The following is a 6,759-nucleotide window of genomic DNA, read 5'->3' as shown; positions in this document are numbered from 1 at the left end:
CTTGACTTGTGGTATGTGTTTATTTTATTTATATTTTATTTCCCGTTAATAAGCCATTCGGTTGTCACACATTGCCCAGTGTTTTATTTCTTTATTATTATTATTATTATTATTATTATTGCGCCAGTTCGCTGTAAGGTCCCCCTCCATTCTTTGAACTAACCGCTCGTCAGGACTTCGTACGGTTTTTTTTTTTTTTAATCTATGTTCGCGTTACATTACCGGGATGTAATTTGTTTACGCTCCAACGACCATTTTGGACTTGGATCCCTATGTTCGATTGTTTTTTATTCGTTGACCTACCGCCACTCCGCGGATTATTAGTCTGGTCTGACAACGTATGTTGTGTTCAACGTTCTGGGCTACTTAGCTCCTATGACTTAGTTACGTGACTATAATTATGTCTAGTTTACATGTTTTTAAAAGTTCTCTAATTTTTTCATGTTAGTTCGTATTTTGGGGTCTGTTACTTTTTAATGATTCATCGTTTTGCAAATATCACCTGAAGATGAGGTTATTAGTGCTATGAAATCGGTTGTGATCTGATAGTAAAAAGATTGACTGGAGTTGAAACCGCTTCTTAAGTCCCAAGATCATTAAAAAACTGTATTTTAATTTGTAGCGAGATATCTTCAAGAGATTTCAATCTTCCTCGTTCTCCTCCGAATCGGAAAATGTCTCGTTAACATCGTCGTACACAGGGAGAAATGAGCATTGTAATAAAATAAGAGAAATAAGAGCTTGCTTAGAAAAGTTTAAATGTTCGTTTCTCCTGCAAACTGTTCGAGGGTGGGCCTGTAGAGAAGTAATATGAAAGTGGTTCCATAACCACTGCAGAACGGTCATGTTGATATAGATGTAATATCAGTGGCAAATGACTATTGACGATTCTCTGCCGGCCGGAGTGGCCGTGCGGTTCTAGGCGCTTCAGTCTGGAACCGATCGACCACTACGGTCGCAGGTTCGAATCCTGCCTCGGGCATGGATGTGTTTGATGTCCTTAGGTTAGACAGCTTTAATTAGTTCTGAGTTCTAGGCGACTGATGACCTCAGAAGTTAAGTCGCATAGTGCTCAGAGCCATTTGAACAGTTTTTTTACTATTCTCTGGTGACAGTGCTCTTACACTGATCAGCCGCAACATTATCACCACAGACCTACTATCGATATAAATCCGTCGTCACGATAGCAGCGTCACCTGTAGAGGAATGACTGCCACCCACACACACGCATGTTTCATGTAATATCAGTGAGCGTGCTATACATATGTAGAATGGGGAAGGCCCGCTGAAGGAACTAGAATTATATTAATCCTTCAGCTGCTGACGGGCGTTGATATATATCAACGGGGACAAGTGAAAACGTGTGCCCCGTCCGGGACTCTAACCTGGATATATGGATATGGTATCCTTTCTTTCGGACATTTCCGAAAGAACGGACACCATATCTATATATGCATATAGTTCTGGTAACACCGGGCATGACCTTCTTCTTCTGTGCAGATGCACACATATTCCCCGAACTGTTACGGGGCTTGGTAAGAATGTCTTCCACGAGTAATGACTGTGTTGGGGTGGGACACTACGAATATAGTGTGTGGACATACAAGGTGAGAATGGGGGTCTCGCGGGAGGCGTGCGCGAGATAGTCCCTGCAATCGCGCTCTCCTCTGTGTCCTCGGTGGCTCAGATGGATAGAGCGTCTACCATGTAAGGTGGAGATCCCGGGTTCGAGTCCCGGTCGGGATACACCTTTTCACCTTCCCCGTTTATATATATCAGCACCCGTCAGCAGCTGAAGGTATTAATATAATTCTAGTTTCGTTCTAGACATCTGCTGGTCATCAATGGTGTCTGTTCTTTCGGACATGTCTGAAAGAACGGACACCATACCCATATTAGTATGTAGCCCTGATGGGAGGTGCGCCAGTTTTTCATGATAGATGAGGCCTATCCGGTTTTCTGCATGCTACCTGCGCTGGCTAATCAGGAGTCCTGTTTGGTAACCGACGTCACAGCCTACAGGGCGGGAACTCTTCAGACAACGCCAGTTGACCCTAGACACCGAACAGAACGTCACGCGCTCGCCAGCTCACCTGTGACTTTTCTCAAACGGTTGTAAAGAAACTATTCGGTAAAAAAATTTGAATCTCGCACAAATAATTCCATCCGTCAGCTTCATGGTGAACTGCCTGTCACTTCGTTAAACTGTCAAATTTACAGTAATCTTTTAGGAATAAGTAAACTACTGCAAGAATTTCGGAAAGTTTATAGTGAAAAACATAGGTCGCTATGAATTCGCGTTTGGTGCATGTTAGGTCATAGCTTATGCTTGTGGAATTTAGGTAACATATTGAACTTTTCTTTAAACTTTGAAAAATACTGCTATCTCTCACCAATCTTGAGAAAATGCAGTGTATGGAAAGTGCTTCGTTCCGAGCACGAACACCAGAGAAAAAGCCAGGATGAAATATTTACAAAATTGCTCGTACCATCGAAAGTGTTTCAGATATTGGAACAAGATTTTCGCAAATGACAGTACGAAAAGAGGAGAGTATTTCTCCATAGGCTTAATACGCGAAACTCCCATATGTACCTCGATATTCAAGTGACTATTGATTTTTTCTATGAAATTATGTAATATTTTAGCGCCATCGACAGCTGGTGTAAAGAGACTTACTGTGCGTCAGGAACAATACATGTGAAGATATTATAATTTATTTTTATACTGAGAATGGGCATTTTCACAGCTATTGACATGTTTTCACATCAAATCGCTGTTTCATGATTCTGTCGAAATTTCAGCTACACTAGAATGTTGGTGACGTGAATGTTTATAAACTCAGCTGTATTTTGCCAAAAGAAACCTATTTATATGGCAACAAGAAGTCTCAGGTATTACTCAAAACTCGTCACAGATAACTTACCTCCGAAGAAAAATAGAGCTGACGATAAGTTTTAGGAAAATAAAGAGCTACATCTGCTGAAATTTCTGCTAAATCCTATACCCCCGTGTATTTTTAATAACGAATGATATGGACTGAAACTAGGCAACGAACTTTATTTCTGTATCTCAGTAATCTAAGAAATATGAAAAAAATTAAGAATGCAGAGAGTGTCATCCTTTCTTTCCTATTCCTATACAGAATGAGAGATTGAACTTCTACAACACAAACGTCGTTTACTTTGTCAAAGGTATTAGTAATATGTTTACATCTTGATACGTACTTTACTGCATTTTGCAAACTTAAATGTTTTAATATTTCTCTGATCACTGAGATATAGAAATGAAATTCTATGACCAGTATCCATCCACCTTATTCATTATTAAACACATTCTGGGCTGCATTATTGCATTAACATTTCAATATAAATATCGAGTTATTTTTGTCAGACTTCTTATTCTCTTTCATTTTCTTCAGGGAGCCGTTACCAGTGACGAGATTTGAGTAATGAGTTAAGTTGCCATGTTCAGATCAATTTCTTTCGCTAAAACACAGCAAAGTTTGAAATACGCATATCACTAGCTTTCTAAATCAGTTGAAATTGCGACGGAATCATAAAACAGCAACTGATAGAAAGCTAAGCTGATAGTTTTTGAAAATCCCCATTACCGGTACGAAAATAAAGTGATATTTCCTCACATGTTTTGTTCCAAATCCAAATAAATTTTCGTTTCACAAGTTATCGATAGCGCTTAAATATTAGTAGATACGGAAGTTTCGCATATTAACCCAACGTGGAAATACTCTACTTTCTGTATACTATCATGTGCCAAAGTCTTGTTTCAATATCTGAAACCGTTGACGAGGTATCAGAAATTTCATAATTTTATTTTTTATTTTTATTTTATTTATTTTATTATTTTTTCACTGGGGGCGAGCTCGGGATGAAGTGCTTTATATGCGATCCATTTTCTCAAGACTGGTAATAGATTCTAATACTCTTTAAAGTTTAAAGAAAAGTTCAGTATGTTAGCTACATTTCGTAAACAGCGAAATAAGACCTAATATGCACCAAACTCAAATTGATAACGACACATATTTTTCACTGCAAACTTTCCGAAATTCTTGTAGTAGTTTACTTAATGCTAAAACACCACACTAAATATGACAATTAACGGAATGATTGCCAGATCGCTATGAAGCTTGAAAATGAAGCTATAAGATGTCTAATAATCCAATTTTTCGACCAGATATTTACGTTACAATCGTTTGAGAAAGACTGCAGTCCGACCAGCTCTTGCGCCCTGCTGTTCATGGAGACCAGCCAGCTAGCTTACTTCCGCGCCGAATGAGGAGGTTCAGCATACGACCTAGCCCTCACCCCCACCAGCTAGCCAGCAATCACGTGCGCCACTACCAAACTTACGAAGAACCTTACTCTATGAGAGACAGGCATAATGATGTGCCACCGCACCTGATGACCCATGATGACCCATGCATGTGCCAATCTTAACACCACATAGGTAACTCGACTGAAATGGGCACGTTCAAAATGGTTCAAATGGCTCTAAGCACTATGGGACTTAACATCTGAGGTCATCAGCCAACTGGAGTGGCCGAGCGGTTCTAGGATCTACAGTCTGTAACGGCGCCACCGCTACGGTCGCAGGTTCGAATCCTGCCTCGGGCACATATGTGTGTGATGTCCTTAGGTTAGTTAGGTTTAAGTAGTTCTCATTTCTAAGGGACTGATGACCACAGCAGTTAAGTCCCATAGTGCTCAGAGCCATTTGAACCACTTTTTGAGGTCATCAGTCCCCTAGACTTAGAACTACTTAAACCTAACTAACCTAAGGACATTACACACATCCATGCCCGAGGCAGTATTAGAACCTGTGACCGCAGCAGCAGCCCGGTTCTGGACTGAAGTGCCTAGAACCGCTCGGCCAGAAATGGTCACTTGATCAATGTCTCTGGACGTTGGTGCAGTGACAAAATATTGTATGGTCTGATGAATCCCAATACCTTCTGCATCATGCCGATAGGAGTGTGCGAATCCGTAGTCTTCCAGGGGAACAGTTCCATGACACCCGTAGTATAGGACGGGGAAAAGCTGGTGGGGAACACTTGCATGCCGCACGAGATCAGCCGAGCGGTCTGGGCGCTGCAGTCATGGACTGTGCGGCTGGTCCCGGCGGAGGAACGAGTCCTCGAGCATGGGTGTGTGTGTGTTTATCCTTAGGATAGTTTAGGTTAAGTATTGTGTAAGCTTAGGGACTGATGACCTTAGCAGTTAAGTCCCATAAGATTTCACACACATTTGAACACTTGCATAAGCATCTGTGAATCCAGTGGATGTCATGCAAGGCACCAAGGAATATCGTACACTGGCTGCATACCAAAAACACCCCTTCATGACCATAATGTTTCCAAATGGCATTGGCATTTTTCAGCAAGATAATGCGCCATGTCACAGATCCAGGAGTGTAGTAGAGTGGTTTAAGGAACACAATGGCGAGTTCCAATTGATGCGCTGGAACCCTAACTCCCAGATGTGAACTCGATCCAACACATCTGAGATGTGACGGAACATGGCGTCAGAGTTCATCGCCCCACTCAGTGGAATTTAAGGGAATTTGGTGATTTCTGTGTGCAGCCCACTTTTTTTCTGAAAGAAGGTTTGTTTTATTCACGGTTCTAATACACCACAATATTCCCCACGCTTTGGACTACAAAAAAAAACCAGTCTTCAAAAAATCTCTGCTCAATACGGCAGCCTTACGCCAGCAGCCAGCGTATTGGGAAGACCTGTGTGCCCGCATGGTTTCACTTCAGTGGTCGACATTAGAGTCAACGTCTCGATGAACCAATAGACTCCTTATCAACGACGTACTGCTTCCCGTGGAGAACATCCTTCATTGAGCCAAACAGATGGAAATCGGAAGATGCTGTATGGTCGATGAAGAAGAACAGTCCAATGAAATTTTGTGAGCTCTTCTCGGGCGTGCAGTCGTGTCTGAGGCCTTGCGTTGTTATCAATAAGGAAAACTTCGTTTGCATTTTTGTGGCGACAGACACGCTGAAATCGTTCCTGAGGGTAGCACATTGCTCTTCGGAGTTGATCGTTGCAGGATGACGGAGGACATCAAACAGAATAAACCATTCAGTGTTCCCAAAGGGATGACGTTGGAGTTGTCGTCTGATGATGCCCTGTTTATACTCTATTGAAGACAGGTCTAATAATCGAGCTAGCCAAGACAACATGTCGATACTGTGTAGAGCATGTCGGATGGCAACAGTGGCATGTGGGCGAGCGTTATCCTGTTGGAAAATAGCCCCTGTAATGTTGTTCATGAATGGTGGCGAAACAGGTCCAACCACCAGAGTGACGTACAAATTTGCAGCCAGGGTGCGATGGATAACCAAGAGACTGCTCCAGCGGTCTAATGAAACCGCACTTCAGACCATACCTCTAAATGTGCGTCCAGTATGTCTAACACACAGACAGGCTGGAGGCAAGCCCTCAACTGGTCCCCTTCTAATCAATACAGGGCTTCACTGCCACCGAAGGAGAACCAGTATTCATCAGAAAACACGACCTCCACCCTGCCATCCAATGAGGTCGCAAATGGTAGTGGTTTGGGATCAGTGGAATGAATGCTAGGGAGTCTGTCTCGGAGCTGTCCTTGTAGTAACAGATTTGCAACAGTCCGGTGTGTCACTGTGGTGTGCAAAGTGCTGCTCACATTGCTGCTACAGATGCTGTACGATGAGACAAAGCCATACGCCGAACACGATGGTCCTCCCTTTCGGTAGT

This window comes from Schistocerca gregaria, chromosome 2 (genome assembly GCF_023897955.1).
Source record: "Schistocerca gregaria isolate iqSchGreg1 chromosome 2, iqSchGreg1.2, whole genome shotgun sequence".
NCBI lineage: Eukaryota > Metazoa > Arthropoda > Insecta > Orthoptera > Acrididae > Schistocerca > Schistocerca gregaria.
Note: the sequence above shows the minus strand (reverse complement) of the source record.